This window comes from Panthera onca, chromosome X (assembly GCF_046562875.1).
Source record: "Panthera onca isolate mPanOnc1 chromosome X, mPanOnc1 haplotype 2, whole genome shotgun sequence".
Taxonomy (NCBI): Eukaryota; Metazoa; Chordata; class Mammalia; order Carnivora; family Felidae; genus Panthera; species Panthera onca.
Window position 1 is genome coordinate 33625722 of NC_138357.1, and position 17500 is coordinate 33643221.

Here is a 17500-nt window from a genome sequence, read left to right on the forward strand (position 1 = left end):
TGGTCCTTTTTTTCCCCAAAGTGATATCTGTTGCAATTCAGCTTTTCCTCAAAAATTTTCTGAGTGCATTTTTGTCAAGAATATTGCTATCAGAGAATCTTCGTGTTTGAGCAGCATTTTTCAATGCTCTAACCCCAAAGAATATAACAATATTTGATAAGGGCAAGGCTTTAAGGAGGCTGGGGACGTTTCCCTGTGCTTATTTTTCCTGATAGGTATGATTGGAACTGGAATGTTCTGAAGATAAGCTTTCTTCCCTAAGAGAGTCCCTGAAATATTCTCTGGTAAATATCAAATTATTAAGAGAAAGAAGACATTTACTCTTATGGGTGCATTCTGGAAATACTCCTTGGAAGTGATGGTCTGCATATTTGTGGAAAGACACATAGTAAACTGCATTTCTGCAAAGAGATTAAAAGCCTAGAACAAAAGCATGTTAAATAAAGGGACAACAAAGAGGAATTTGGCTACAGGGAATGACCATGGTGTGATCATTTGTATGTGATTCCTACTCATAGAAGGTGGAGAAGAAGCTCAGTCAGAGTAAGACAAAATGGAGTCACAGTGGCCAATGTGAGCTCCTATATTAGCTGTTTGTCAATGTCTGATGTTGGGCTTTGAGTGTGCCTGTAGGGATAAGCTATGTAACTGGTAAGTAAAACTTGTTTGGGAATGTCCACGGAAAGACTTTGGTGAGACAGAGTGGACTAAGCTGATATAGCAAAGACCCTCAGATGTAACTGTCACACCCACCTAAGTGAGCCCTTGAAAGAAAGAACTGTCCAGAGGATGGAAGGCTGATGGACCACCCACACAACACACGTCAAGACACTGCTCCAGAAAGATGCTATCGGAGGCTGTGTCGGCACAGAAGCCACCTTGACGGACCTCTGGGCTGGCCCTTGTCTTGGGATCCAAGGAGATAAGACTGGTGCTTCACTGCTCACCTTGAGATGCCTCCTTCTCGGCTCCTCTTAAGAGTGTTTCTTTAACTTCTTCCTCTCGCTCTCTCATGTGACTAGCTTGTGCGATGCGTTTTATGATAAACCAAGTGATGTGTGAATAGAATATTGGCTGCCTTTGGTTATGTTAAGTGTGCGATTCTTACCTGACCTTGCCATTAACCCTTATTCACGTACTGATATTGCCTGCTCAATTCCTTGCTTCTGAAGATGGTTCTATGAATAAGAAAGAGCATAGAGAGGAAGTTAGCCAAGCTAACATTGTTTCACTGTGTGATTTTGGAGCAAGTCTTGTCCACCTTCTGAGCATCGATCCCTTTATTTACAAAGTGCCGTAGTGAGCCGAAGCATTTCTTTTTTTGTTTTTAATTTTTTTAATGTTTGATTTATTTTTAAGATAGAGAGAGACAGAGCACGAGTGGGGATGGGGCAGAGAAAGAGGGAGACAGAATCTGCAGCAGGCTCCAGGCTCTGAGCGGCGAGCACAGAGCCCGACGTGGGGCCCGAGCTCACGAACCGTGAGATCAGGACCTGAGCCAAAGCTGGATGCTCAACCAACTGAGCCACCCAGGCGCCCCGTGAGCCGAAGCATTTCTAAGTTTTTTACCAGTTCTACAATTTCGTGATAGTAACTATCACTGCCCATGGTTACGCTTAGTCTCTGGATCCTGAAGGAATCAAGTTTATTGTGGTTCAACAGTCAAGATCATGCCCCAGTCAGCCTCTTGCCAACAGAACCATGATTCCCTCTACTGTCTCCTGGAAATCTACTTGAAATAGCTACTATTAGGCTTCAGGCTCTTTTACCTGCCAAACTGGCTTCCTCCTGCATCTAGCCCTATTTGGTGTTATTTTCCTATTTATGCCCCACCTCTTTCCAAATAGGCTTGGAGGAAGGCTTAAACCACCATGATACTGTGATTTACAGGAAATATATGTTTGGTCACTGAGAAGACCAAACATATATCTGTTATTGGTATTTGGTCTATCACCACAGTTCCTGCCTCACAGCTCCTCAAGTCCTTGGAATTTCCTGTGATAAGGGTGGGAAATGTGTCTTTTGTTATTTTAAGGAGTCAACTTTGGGGAAAGCCCTTCCCTAACACAAGGATGGGGAGGGGGTGGTGAGCTGGTTGCCAGGAGAACCAATTGTGTTATTAGTCGGTTGGAACTTTCAGTCCCATTCCCTGACCTCCAAAGAGGGGAGCGGGGCTAGAGGTTAAATCCGTCACCGATGGCCAAAGATTTAATCAATCATGCCTATGCAATTAAGCCTGCATAAAAACCCAAAACGACCGGGTTTGGAGAGCCTCTGGACTGGTGAACATGTGGAGATTTGGGGAGAATGGTGCACTTAGAGAAAACATGGAGGGTCCCCACCTCTTCCCTGTAACTTGCCCTGTGCATTTCTTTCATCTGGGTGTTTCTGAGTTATGCCCTTTTATAATAAACTGGTGATCTAGTAAATAACACTGTTTCTCTAAGTTCTGTGAGCTGCTTTAGCAAATGGAACCTGAGGAGGAGGTCCTTGGGAACCTCTGATTTATTTTTTATTTTATTTTATTTTTTTTTTTAACGTTTATTTATTTTTGGGACAGAGAGAGACAGAGCATGAACGGGGGAGGGGCAGAGAGAGAGGGAGACACAGAATCGGAAACAGGCTCCAGGCTCCGAGCCATCAGCCCAGAGCCCGACGCGGGGCTCGAACTCACGGACCGCGAGATCGTGACCTGAGCCGAAGTCGGACGCTCAACCGACTGAGCCACCCAGGCGCCCCGGGAACCTCTGATTTAGAGGCAGTCAGTCAGAAGTACAGCGGATAACCTGGGTTTGTGGCTGGTGTCTGAAATCCAAGGAGGGGGTCTTTGGAACCTCCAGTCTGTAGCTGCTCAGTCAGAAGTACATCTCAAGTGGGGGTCGGGGGGCAGCATCGCAAGATGGAGCCCTTAGCCTGTGGAACCTGATGTTCTCTCTGGACAGGGTCAGAACTGAGCCGCATTCTTGGACATCCCGCTGGTGTTGTGCGTGTGGGAGCACCCTCCCAACCCCCGTGTTGGAATTGGGTCCCAGCATGCCAGAAGAGTTGGCGGCAGTGTAGTGGGATTTGCTAGAGTGACCCTGGCTCACAGAAACATGTGGTGTGGGAAGAGAAAAGAGGAAGACGAGGAGGGCAATGAGGAACCTTTGATTCCCAGCGTCCACGAGGTCACCCGTGGTCTGGAGCAGCGGCTGCGCTCAACTTTGTACTGAAGATAAAAGTTACCAATGGATTTTAGAGATGGATCCAACTCCCATGGTGTTGATTCGCTGGATGCATAAGGAAATGCGAACGAGGAGGCACAGAAGCAAAACGTTATTGCCATCTGCCCTAGCCAAACTACGAGTAACAGGAAACCCTGGGTTGGACTTTGATGCTAGCCCAAGCTCAGATTTCGGGGAGGGAGCTTTGGCTACCAGCCTCAAAGCCACCCGCTATGGGAGAAATCAGTGGGGGAGAGGGCAAAACCAAGAAACTATTGAAACCAGAGGGTAGCGTGGGAAAGGGTTGTATGGTTTCGTAGAACCGGATCATCAGCTTCCTGAGGAACCCTGAATGAACTGGATTGCAAAAGCAGCTAATATGGGGGTGGTGTCTTCGGTGTTGAACGTTGCGGAGCGGAAGAGGGTGTTTGGGTCGACGCAGGGCCCACAGTTCGCTATGGAACAATCACGGATGCATACATGTGACCCAGATACACAGGAGGTTATTCCCAAGGGAACAACTAGCCTTTTGGACTGGATAAAAGCCCCCCCCCCCCACCAAGGTCTTTGGACTTTGAGAAGGGGCACTTCTCCACCCTCCCTGCAAAAGCCACGTAGAATATCCCAGATGAAGCAGCTGATATGCTTTGTAGGCAAGCCACAAGGGACTGTTGTTGTTGTTTTATTTTTTTTAATATTTATTCATTTTTGAGAGACAGAGTGTGAGTGAGGGAGGAGCAGAGAGAGGGAGACACAGAATCCAAAGCAGGCTCCAGGCTCTGAGCTGTCAGCACAGAGCCCGACGCAGGGTTCACACCCACCAGCGGTGAGATCATGACCTGAGCCGAAGTCAGATGTTCAACCAACTGAGCCACTCACGTGCCCCGGGGCTGGTTTTATGACGACCAAGATATTCACCTGCTGAATACGCCTATTACCTTGGCCATGGCAAATGCTGTGGTTAAGGGGCCTCCATTGACACGGGCACCTCATATAACCTGATTGCTGCAAAACTGAAAAAATCGTTGATTTGTAGCCTTTATCGTAGACTTTAATGAATCAAACCTAACGGGGTGGTCATCGGAGCCTTCAATCTGTAGCCAGTCCATCAGAAGCACCTGGAGTATGCGACTGGTGTCTGAAGTCGGGTGGGGGACCGTCTTGTGGAACTGACTCCTTAACCTGCGGAATCCAATGCTATCTCCAAGTAGACGGCGTCAGAATTGAGTTGGTGTTCCAGACTTGCTTGGACTTTGGTGGGGGGGTGGGAGGGACACCCCCACCGGAACTGGGTCTGTGAATCCTAAAAAAAAAAAAAAAAAAAAGACCCACTTTATCCTGGCTTTCCTACCATTTCCTGATTCATTGCTTTTGTCTCACATGTCTGATTCTGAATATATTTTCCCCTATACTTTGCTCGAAAGGAGTATACTTAACATATACTTAGGGGCAACTACAAAAAATCTTTACTAACTTTTTTCCTTCTGACTCCTTCTTTGGGTGTCCTACCTCTTTTCCAATGAGATGTGGCTCCTACTTTAGAGACTGCTAGAGAAAAAGACTGAATTGGCTATGCAATTGGAATTTTCTTTAAAAAACTACAGCGGGGTATCCAGGAGGCTGGGGATTATCAGTTGTCTTGAATGGTGTGCTGTTTTGAATAAACCAACATCAGTTGGTAGAGATTTTATGATTCTCTCTACTCCTGGGTATTATAAAAAGAAATACCATATTGCTCAAGACTTTCAAGTTTCAAAGTTGCTTTTTTATTTTTTTTTCTTTGCTCGCATTTAAAGCTGTAATGTAAACTGGGACGATGATCTAAAGATAGAGCAATTCGAATTAAACCCTTTCAGGGATTCAAAAATATGTACATTTTTACCTTCTCCTCTATCTTTATTTTCAACTAAATGCCAATCAATCCTTAATAAGCCCTTTCTTCCTCTCTCTCCTCACTCCCCCCCCCCACCTCTCTCTCAGCCAAATATGGCTGATCTTCAAGCACTGATATCTATGTCTCTAGTCCTATCCCTGTAACTCCAAATGAATTAGTACTGCCAACAATTTGTTCGCTTATATACAAACAGGAAAATCACGACAATCCATATAACCAGAACTGCTTGCTGGGATTGCTGTATTACAGGTAAGGGCTATATATTCCCCATTATCCTATAACCCTATTACTAGGTCTAGGCAGATGTTAGAGAAGGGACAGAGATCCACTCATTCATGTACCTCTCATTCATGGGAGATCACTGATCCCTATTATTTCTGCCTGTAACAATGACTGACACTTATTAAGCACCTAATCTGGGACGTGCACTGCTCTAGATGCTATATATGCATTACCTCATTTAATCTCGCTCCCTGGATTATGCAATGAGTGCTAGTTTTGTCTCCAAGTTCAAAACGGGAAAAGCAAGTTACAAGGAAGTGAAGTAACCCGCAAAGTCACAGAGTTGGTAACTGACAGAGCTATGATTTGAATGCAGCAGTCTGGTCCCTACATTAAATCTTTAGAGGAAATATGGACATTCCCTGCTGATAATAGTAGGTCCCGACAGGACCTCTGAAGGATGAAATAGGGTAGCCTCCTGTCAGGTACAAATGGAGGAGTCAAGAAAGGCACTTGCCGCATCTGAAATCATTTCCTCATCACTCAAGGACGATACTTGGAGCTATTGGAACAAGATTAGTAAGGTTGCTTTTATAACAAGAATTTCACTCAGCAATGGTAGTGTATTAAACCATTGCCATCCATTGCCGACTTGGCCGTTCATTAAATTTCTTAGTAAAATTCAGGAACTCTCATACAACATATTAGTAAAATGACACAAGATAATGGTTTCCAAACTACACCAAGGTACCCCGGGAAGATGCAGGGGATTCACTGGGGGGACCGTGGAATATTTTAAAATTTGAAGGGAACCAGTATGATATTTGACATACGTCGGACATCACATGGAACACTAGCTCAAGATAGTTCACAGTTTCAACATGAGATTGTGCTACATTGTTTTCGGCGACATCGTACATTTAGTACGCTGGGATTTTGGCAGTTCCTGTGATTTCAAAGCAAGTACTGAGGGAAAACCTTTGTGGAACACGAAATGAGGGTATCCAATCTGATTTGCTTTTAGTTTTTAAATGTTTTATTTATTTTTGAGAGAGAGCGCATGAGCAGGGGAGGGGCAGGGGTGGTGGGGGGTGGGGGACAGAGGATCCAAAGCAGACGCTGTGCTGACAGCAGTGAGGACCTCGACCTCACGAACCATGCGATCATGACCTGAGCCGCAGTCAGACGCTCAACCCACTGAGCCACTCAGGCGCCCCTCCAATCTGATTTCTAAAGTGTAAAAAGCTGTGCAGAAAAATGTATCCCATTAGTAAATAATTATGATTATTTGAAAGTGAAATATAAATACATGTTCTAACTTAGGCGTATCATTTTTTTTATGTTGTCAGTAGGTTGTGAGGGCATAAAGAGTTTCTAAGACTTCCAAAGGAAGATGGCAGAGTGAAAGGACCCTAAGCCGTTCTCGTTCATGATACAACTAGATAACACCCACATCAGTGTAAGTAACCCAGAAAACAACCCAGCGACTGGCAGAACAAACTGTCCACAGCTGAATGTAGAGAAGAGACCTCACTGAAGAGGGTAGGAAGGGCACAGATATGATCAGGAGCTAAAGGGACCTGCTGGTCTGTCCACGGAAGGGAGAGACACTGCGAGCACGTAGGGAAATAGGTGATGGCTGATTAAGAGCACACTCACCATCCCGAGTGCCGAGTAATTTATGGAAATGTTGAATCACTACGTCGTATGCTTGTATGTTAACCGTATTGAAATTGGGAAAAAACTGCAAAAAACACCACCCACTAAATTGTTTGAAATTAACCACTAATTGGAAATTGAGGTCTTCTTTTGGCCTGGGATGGGGGGCAATGAACACAATTACTGAGACACTAAGTGATCTGCGAACAGAGGAATTTAGGGGGCTTCTGTGAGCAGATTATCACATGTATTTATTTTGTGGGTAGAAGTTAGGAAGAGGGACAGTCCAATATTTGGGCTGGCTGGCATCACACCATCTGAATGGGCATGCGAATGGGAGGAAAGGGTTGCAGAAAGGAAACGGAGCGGCCCTAAAGGAAAACTATAGACCCAAATCACCCATGAGTCCCTTTGGCTTCAAGCTCTGCGAGGATGGGGACCGTGTGAATTTAATTCTCTTGGGGTTTCCCAGTGCGCAGCCTATTTTTCTGGCAGAGCAAATATTTTCTGAACGAAGAGTGAGTGGAATCCTTTTCTAGCATTATCTTAATGGTTCAGTTTGGCCAGCTGGCAAATAAAGTCGATAATTGCACTCATTCTCTCGAGCCCTCTAAAATGGACAGTATTTGATTATATCACAGCTCGCATGCCCATTACTCTCTTAGCCGACAATGACTGCTCCCTAGGCATTAGTGACATTTCTACCCTGCTACTAATTCCCACCTAAGCTGGGGATACCTAAACAGCTCTATTGGGAACTAAATATAGTAACTGACTCAAGATCATTGACGAATTAGGAACACTGTTGTTGGGTCCATCTACATAGGTTCATTGATTTTTGACCTTTCTTGTCTTGGCTAACTTTAAGTATAATTAGGAGTTCCTGCCTCCGTCTTTCCTTGCTAACCAATTTATCTTTAGCTTGTTTCTGACCCCCGGTGATCCGAGGAGCCACATGATTCACACTTGAGAATTACAAAGGGCTAGAAATAAGCTTCCTCAATCTAGTATAGAATGCTGTACAACAGATCAGACGTTACAGGGAGACAGTGGTAGTGTTTACCTTGAAGTCAGGAATAAGATAGCATAGCTCACCATCAGTATTTCTATTACTCATGGGCCAGAGGTCCTGATAGTGTAGGAAACAATACAAAGAAACACAAATTAGAAGTTTTGGAAAGCTTGAAACAAAAAGTTCATATTTACACATGACAAAAACGGTCTATATGGAAAACTAAAAATGTAACCACAGATAAATTATCAAAACTATCTTAGAAAGTAAGGTGGCTGGATGTAATATTAAACGATTAAACGAGAGAAATTTTTACACCTTAGGTTCCATTTTCTGCTTCTCACATGATGGGGTAACAGGTACTATTCCTTCCAAAACAATTAGACAACTGGGCAAAGTTTCTAAAAACCGTTTACAGACAGACAGAAAGGGAATGACTTTTATCCTGCAGAGGAGTGAAACCAATGAGATGAGCTTTATGATCATTTCGTCTTTCTTCCTGGAGATACTTTCTGGAGCAAGCAAATAAGGAGTGGAAAACCAAGCAGAGAACCGACGTTTTGCTGATTTGAGATGGATATTGGCCTCTTGAGAAGGCCGAGCCACCTGACATTTGGGAACAAGGGGGACCTATTCAAAGAAAGTATTCTAGAATATTTGTTGGTGATCCCTTGAGTCTGTTGCATAATACTAAGACACCCATGGAGAAGGTGAAAATCCGTGGTGAGGAAAAACTAAAACAGCTCTAAGATGAACAATTCGCAGAGCTTTCTCAGGGCTCTGAAATAATATAATTCTAAGCAGCTAGGGTGAAATTTGTTGTGCATCCAAATAATTCAGTTGAGAATCCCACAAATGTCATACCTTAAGAATAGGACCATGTAAGCCCTAGAGTAAATGCCACTCCCGACGCATGCCCAAAACAGGCTTCGAAAAGAATCAGGCACATCCAAAAGCAGACTTAATGCCAGTCAAGAGAAGCTAGACAAAGTTTCAGACAAACATTTTAAGCAGCTGTTATAAATATGCCCAAGGAATTCCAGAAACACGTGCAAATGAGGAGAGAAGCCAGGACTATGAAAAAGAACCGAAGGAACGTTCTAGTGCCGAGCAAGATGCTATCGAGAATGAAAACTTTACTGGATGAGAAAAGCAGAGAGTTAAATGCTGAAGAAGAAGGGATAGAGCCTTTAAGACGCAAAAATGGAAACTATCCAAACTGAGCTACAGTGAGAGAAAATATCCAATAAAGTCAGTAGACCATCAGGGAATCTGGCTAACATAAGTATAATTGTAATATCAGAAGTGGAGGAGAGCAAAAACAGAAAATTAGAAAATAATGGCTGAAAATTTCCAAGTTTGAGAAGCAGTATAAATACAGATCCAAGAATCTTAGCAAACCTCAAGCAGGAAATAAACAATAACACCAAAGCATGCCGTGATCAAAGAACTGAAAACGAGTAGCAAAGAAAAAGTTCATTCAGTCAACCAAAGGAAAGATGAATACACAAAGAGAGAGATTTTTTTTTTTAAGATGGCAGAAGGGCCCCTGGGTGGCTCAGTCGGTTAAGCGTTCGACTCTTGATTTCGGTTCATGGCATGATCGTATGATTTGTGAGTTCGAGGCCCGCTTCAGGCTCTACGCTAACAGCGCGGAGCCTGCTTGGGATTCCCTTTCTCCCTCTCTCTCTCCCTCTGCCCTTGCCCTGCACGTGCATGGGCATGCGCACCCTCTCTCAAAATAAATACATAAACTTAAAAAAATAAAAAAAATAAAAGATGACAGATATTTGATCAGAAAAAAAAAAAGCATGCCAGAAGACAGTGAGACTTATAGTAAGTGCTGAAAGAAACACACAAAACAGTCTAGAATTTTATGCCAGTGAAAATACTCTTTAAACAAGAAGGCACAGGGGCACCCGGGGGGCTCAGTTGGTGAAGCATCTCTACTTTTTTTTTTTTTTTTTTTTACTTTTTAATTTACATCCACGTCAGTTACCATATAGTGCAATCATGATTTCAGGAATAGAATCCAGTGACTCATCCCCTGCATAAAACACCCAGTGCTCATCCCAACAAGTGTCCTCCTTAATGCCCCCTGCCCTTTTAGCCCATCCCTCCCCACAACCCCTCCAGCAACCCTCAGTTTGTTCTCCGTATTTAAGAGTCTCTTGTGTTTTGTCCCCCTCCCAGTTTTTATATTGTTTTTGCTTCCCTTCCCTTATGTTCATCTGTTTTGCCTCTTAAAGGCCTCATATGAGTGAAGTCATATGATATTTGTCTTTCTCTGACTGACTAATTTCACTTAGCGTAATACACTCCAGTTCCATCCACATAGTTGCAAATGGCAAGATTTCGTTCTTTTTGCTTGCCAAGTAATACTCCATTCTGTGTGTGTATATATAGATACAAAAGGGTTCCTCTTTCTCTGCATCTGTCGTTGCCTGGGTTGTGAATGTTAGCCATTCTGACAGGGGTGAGGCAGTATCTCATTGTGGTTTTGATTTGTATTTCCCTGATGATGAGTGATGATGAACATTTTTTCACGTGTCGGTTGGCCATCTGGATGTCTTCTTTGGAAAAGCGTCTATTCATGTCTTTTGCCCATTTCTTCACTGGATTATTTGTTTTTTGAGTGTTGAGTTTGATAAGTTCTTTATAGATTTTGGATACTAACCCTTTATCTGATATGTCATTTGCAAATATCTTCTCCTGCTCCATTGGTTGCCTTTTAGTTTTGCTGATTGTTTCCTTCGCTATGCAGAAGCTTTCTATCTTGATGAAGTCCCAATAGTTCATTTTTGCTTTTGTTTCCCCTGCCTCCAGAGGCATGTTGAGTAAGAAGTTGCTGTGGCCGAGGTCAAAGAGATTTTTGCTTGCTTTCTCCTCGAGGATTTTGATGGCTTCCTGTCTTACATTGAGGCCTTTCATCCATTTTGAGTTTATTTTTGTGTCTGGAGTAAGAAAGTGGTCCAGGTTCACTCTTCTGCATGTTGCGGTCCAGTTCTCCCAGCACCATTTGCTGAAAAGACCGTCTTTATTCCATCGGATATTCTTTCCTGCTTTGTCAAAGATTAGTTGGCCATATATTTGTGGGTCCATATGTGGCCATATGCTTTTGGGTTCTCTGTTTTGTTCCATTAATCTATGTGTCTGTTTTTGTGCCGGTACCATACTCTCTTGATGATTACAGCTTTGTAATACAGCTTGAAGTCCGGAATTGTGATGCCTCCAGCTTCAGTTTCCTTTTTCAGGACTGCTTTGGCTATTTGGGGTCTTTTCTGGTTCCATACAAATTTTAGGATTGTTTGTTGCAGCTCTGTGAAGAATGCTGGTGTTATTTTGATAGGGACTGCACTGAATGTGTAGATTGCTTTGGGTAGTATTAACATTTTAATGATATTTGTTCTTCCTACCCAGGAGCATGGAATCTTTTTCCATTTCTTTGTGTCTTCAATTTCTTTTACGAGCTTTCTGTAGTTTTCAGTGTATAGAATTTTCACCTCTTTGGTTAGGTTTATTCCTAGGTATTTTATGGGTTTTGGTGCAATTGTAGATGGAATCGATTCCTTTATTTCCTTTTCTGCTGCTTCATTCATTATTGGTGTATAGAAATGCAACCGATTTCGGTGCATTGAGTTTACATCCTGCAACTCTGCGGAATTCACGGATCCGTTCTAGTGGGTTTTTTGGTGGAATCTTTTGGGTTTTCCATATAGAGTATCACGTCATCCGCGAAGAGTGAAAGTGTGACTTCCTCCTTACTGATTTGCATGCCTTTTATTTCTTCATGTTGTCTGATTGCTGAGGCTGGGACTTCCACCCCTATGGTGACAAAAGTGGCAAGAGTGGACATCCTCGTTGTGTTCCTGACCACAGGGGGAAAGCTGTTTTTCTCCATTGAGGATGGTACTAGCAGTGGATTTTTCACACGTGGCTTTTATGATCTTGAGGTATGATCCTTCCATCCCTACTTTCTTGAGGGTTTTTGCCAAGAAAGGATGCTGTATTTTGTCAAATGCTTTCTCTGTGCCAATTGAGAGGGTCACGTGGTGCTTATTCTTTCTTTTACGAATGTGATGTATCATACTGATTGCTTTGCAGATATCGAACCAGCCCTGCATCCCAGGAACAAATCTCACTTGATCGTGGTGAATAAATTCTTCTAATGTGTTGTTGGGTCCAGTTGGCTCGTACCTCGTTGAGAACTTTTGCATCCATGTTCATCAGGGAAATTGGTCTGTAGTTCTTCTTTTTAGTGGGGTTTTTGTCTGGTTTTGGAATCAAAGCGTCCCGACTCTTGATTTCTGCTCAGGTCATGATCTCACGGCTCGTGGGATTGAGCCCCACGTCGCGCTCCATTCTGATGGCATGGAGCCTGCTTGGGATGCTTTCTCTCTCTCTCTCTCTCTCTCTCTGCCCTTCCCCTACTCACATTCTCTCTCTCAAAATAAATAAACTTAAAAAAAAAGTAGGCACAATAAACACAAAGATTAGTTAAACAGAAGCTGCCATAATTCAGTTTCACTGGTCATACATCACAAACACTAGTTAATGGAAGTTCTTAAGATTGAAGGAAAAATTATATCAGACACAGTTTAAAGTTCCATAGAAGAATCTAGAGCAATAAACACGAAGAATATGTGGGTGACTGTAAGAGTTACTTTTATCATTAACTTATCACCTGGAACAACAAAGAAACCACACAAGTATATTAAAATTGTTCCTCCAAATACTGGACACTGGGGAATGATGAATGTTGGTCTGCAAGGATCAGAAAAGAAGTAACCTCTTCCCTAATACTGCCCAAGTAGTGCCTAGAACAAATCCGCAAGCCACAGAGATTGGGACAGGGGACTCAGGGGGAATACAGCAGTCCCCCTGAGTTGAAGAAATGGAGCTGGGAATCTGGGGAGGCCAAGGCAGACAGAATTCATAGGGCTAAGTAGCGAAGAAGAGAGAACCACACAGAGAGAGAACTCAGTATCTGCAAAGCAATTTCCTGGAGTATTCAGCGAAATGTTGATCAGTGCCTATGTGTGAGGTTGCAGAGAGAATCACACAAAAGAATTACAGAAAACAATCTTCAGAGCCTGTACAAGGCTTGGCATAAAGCCCATTCCCACTCTACAGAGTCAACAGTCTCACTCTCGTCATTCAGAGCATTGTGTAGAGTTCTCACAAGTGCTTTCTTTGTTTGTTCTTGATTTTGTTTACACCTCAGGAGCAGGAAAACAATAACGCGGGTCCAACACTGCTTTGCTGTCACCTAACAGCAATAAAAACAATACCCAAAGGGATCAAACCTTTTCCCGTGTAACTTAAATATGTCCCAGAATAGAGCTCAAGAGTATTTTTAGAAATGCCAACATCTCCATCACCAAACAAGAAGAAATTCACAATGTCGGTTACCCAACCAAAATTAACAGGCTTGCCATGAATAAGGAACATAGTAACGTAACAATGAGAAACATTCATCAACTATAAATGGCCCACAAATTGACACGATAGATTAAGTAGACAGGGACATTAAAATCGTTATTATAGTTTCCATATTTTTAAGAAGCTACAGAAAAATTGAATATATGACATAGAGACATGGAATATATAAATAGATTCTAGTAGAATTCCTGGAGATAAAATCCCCATGTCTAAGATAAAAAATACACTGAATGTTATTAACAGCAGGGCAGACAGTACAAAATAAATGACTAGTGGATGTTATAATAGAAACTATCTGAAATGAAACAGAGAGGAAAAATGAATAGGGCGAACGTGCAGTGTAAAAGAAAAAAAAATCCAAGCTGACAATATAGGTGGAATTGGAGTCTCTGAAGGAGAGGGGGAATAGAAAGAATATTTGAATTAATGATTAAGATTTTGATGAAAATAACCAACTGATAGTTTCAGGAAGTTGAAGGAACTCTAAGGACAAGACAAATGAAGAAAATGATTCTAAGTTGTGCTATAATCAAATTATGTAAAACTGTCAATTAAGAAAAAATCTTTTTAAATTTATTTTTTATTACTTTTCTTAAGTTTATTTATTTATTTTTAAGGGTGCGGAGGGGCAGAGAGAGAGAGAGAGAGAATCCCAAGAATGCGCCTCATGGTCAGTGCAGAGCCCCACGCGGGGATTGAACCCACGAACCCACAAACCATGAGATCCTGACCTGAGCTGAAATCAGGAGTCAGATGCTCAAGCGACTGAGTCACACAGGCGCCCAATAAAGAGAAAATTTTAGAAGCATTTAGAGGAATAGAAAGCACATGCTTGTTATATGCAACAGAATGAAGGTAAGGACAAGGGTAGATTTCTTACTGAAAATAATATGAGCTGCAACACAGTGGAGCACACATTCTTTACTCAGTGGAAATTTCTTTCAAAAGTGCAAGTGAAGACAGCAGAGGGGGAGGGGACTTCCAGTATGGTTGAATGAGGATCTTGGAAAATCCTGTCCTGAAAAAAGGCAGTAATAATCATGGCCACAATTATTTTTCAAAAACACACTACAGGGGTGCCCGGGTGGCTCAGTCAGCTAAGCGTCCGACTCTTGATTCCGGCTCAGGTCACGATCTCACGGTTCGTGAGTTCGAGCCCCGTATCTGGCTCTGTGCTGACGGCGTGGAGCCTGCTTTCTCCTTCTCGCTCTGCCTCTCCCCTGCTCATGTTCTCTCTCCAAATAAATAAATAAATAAACTTAAAAAAAATAAAAATGAAAATAAAAAAAAAAACAACTACAATGTAAAGACTCTGGAAACTCGCCAAAGGCATTAAACAATTTAAGAAGTGTTCGTTCAAGAGAATGGACTGAATCTTCGTAAAAACGGTGGAAGTCTGTGGGGTTTTCACCTGGGGCTGTTCCCAACATAACCACCCCTCCTGCCTCCCTAATGAAGAAATACTACCGGAGCAGTAGGGCAGGCTAAGTTTTTTTGGATCAGAGTTTACAAAATTCTACACACAATGGTGTTTTCCAGCTGAGGCCCCAGACGCCATAGAGTGGAGAAGCAACGTCCCCACATTTCCCCTGTTTGAATTCCTGACCCATGCATTCCATGAGTCACAATCAGTGATTGCTTTACATCATAAGTGCCGGGCTTATTTGTCACACAGCCATACTAACTGGGAGATATCTGTTACATAGACATGAGATGCTGCCCTAAAAGGGACACCTGACGTGGGAGTGTTTTGAGTACCAGATGTTAAGCCAAAGTTAGAAGAGCCTTCAGATTATTAGTGGAAGCCTGAAGGCCATAGAAAATGGGTCATTTAAGGCTGAAGGGAAACTAAGGAAATTTTTTATTGGAACATGGAGGGAAGGAAAACCTTGTTTTGTAGTGGTGGAAAGTTTAGACACAATGTCACCTGCAGGTATCTGGAAAATAGAAAAAAATGTAATAAATCGAATACTGTAACCAAGGAGATTTGAGGCAAAGCATCAAAGGTTCCATCTGCCTTCTTGTTGCTTCTAGAAACATGCTAGAGAGATTATTCAAAGGAAGCCGTGCTAAATAGAAAGGAAGGCTCAAAAACTGTTACTTGTAGGCTTTCCAAGATTTTAGGATTAAAGAAGGTTTTCAGAGAAAAGAGAAAATGCATAGCAAGACTGTAAGATCGTTTGTAAGACCAAAGAAAACGCTAATGTGGTACCTCCAAGAATCATTTAATTGAACAAAACTCCCTGAAAGATCTTTAGGGGGGGAGGGCGCCTGGGAGGCACAGTCGGTTAAGCGTCCAATTCTTGGTTTCGGCTCAAGCTGTGATCTCGCGGTTTGTGAGTTGGAACCCCACATGAGGCTCCGCACTGGCAGCGCGGAGCCTGCTTGGGATTCTCTCTCTCCCTCTCTCTCTCTCTCTTGTTCTGCCCCTCCCCCACTCATGCTGTCTCTGTCTCTCTCAAAAAAATAAAAACAAATAAGTAAATAAATATCTGTAAGGACTTGTCCCCAGATCTTCTCAGTTTAACAATGGAGTTTGCAATTTATAAAGAGCATTCATGGGGCACTTGGGTGGCTCAGTTGGTTAAGCATCCCGCTCTCGGTTTTGGCTCAGGTCATGATCTCAAGGTTTGTGGGTTCGAGCCCCACGTCTGACTCTGTGCTGACAGTACAGAGGCCGCTTGGGATTCTCTCTCACCCTCTGTCTCCCTGTCTCATCTCTGCTGGTGCTGTCCTGGTTGCTTTCTCTCAAAATAAATCAATAAAAACATTGAAAATAAAATAAAGAGCATTCGTTAGTCCTCAGAAGTCAAATAGGAAAGGGCACCTGGGTGGCTCAGTCGGTTAAGCATCCGACTTCGGCTCAGGGCATGATCTCACGGTTCATGAGTTCGAGCCCCGCGTCGGGCTCTGTGCCGACAGCTCGGAGCCCGGAGCCCGCTTCGGATCCTGTGTCTCCCTCTCTCTCCGCACCTCCCTGCTCACGCTCTGTCTCTGTCTCTCTCTCAAAAATAGACAAACGTTAAAAGAATTAAAAAGAAAACAACCCTGAAAAAAAGAAAAAGAAGTCATATAGGATGCCCAAATAGAGCAGGGCTACCCTCAGAGAGATTTATGAGTGTGACTTTCGTTAATGGACAAGATTATGCATTGATTCGTAAGAAACCCACTACGTTTTTAAACGTGGCTGGCAGATAGATGATTCTGTTCGGGACGCTTTGTGCCAGAAGAAGGTTTGTTTGGAGGCTATTTTGACAGCGAAGCAACCTGAGGACCTTGAAGCCGTTGAGACCTCACCCTTAAGTGGACACAGAGCCAGCGGGTATGCGCTTTGCTACAAAGATGGACTTCTCTGCACAGGGTCAGGCGATTTGCCGGCCAAACTGTGGGATGTGGGCCCAGGGCAGCGTGTTCATGGCATCCAGCCCCACCCCTGTGCAGCAGTGAGGTTTGAGGAGCAGCAGCTCGGGACGGGCTCCTTTGACAACACTGTGACTTGCTGGGCGTGGAGTTGGGACACAGCACGTCTGGGGGCCCTCGGGGGTGGTGTTTAGCGTTGACTACAACGACGACTCGGAAATCTCGGTGAGTGGCTCCAAAGACGCCACTGTGACAACGTGGGCTTTCTCTTTCCCTCGCCGGCACATGGGATGGGTCACCGACGTGGCTCGCCAAGGGTGTGAAGTCAAGTCTCTCTTGCACAGCCCCGGAGACCACGCACGCTCAAGTGTGGACAGATGGGAGATCAAGATTTGGCCAACGGGGAGAGGAACCGACTGCAAATACTTAAAGATCTCGTCTGTCCCTGGGGACGGAAGTCTCTGCCTGCGGCCAAGACTTCAGTCTGATGGCGTCGTAGCGCGGCGCTGGGTCTCGACCAGTGGGACTTTGCCACTTGACGATAGTCTCGGTCGTCACGACTCCTGCGATGGCAAACTTGGCTTGGCTTTGGGGCTATCTCTGCCCTGCTCTTTGACAACCACTACCTGCCTATCATGGACTTGCAGACGGAGAGCCCGATTGGCCGTTGGCCTCTGTCAGAGTGCAGGCCATCAAAGAGAGGCACGA

At 43.7% G+C, this 17500-nt stretch overlaps 1 pseudogene; it reads left to right on the plus strand.

The window, feature by feature from the left end:
* Nucleotides 1-17500, plus strand: part of LOC145713724 (F-box/WD repeat-containing protein 2-like) — an 86781-nt pseudogene that overhangs the window by 69199 nt on the left and 82 nt on the right.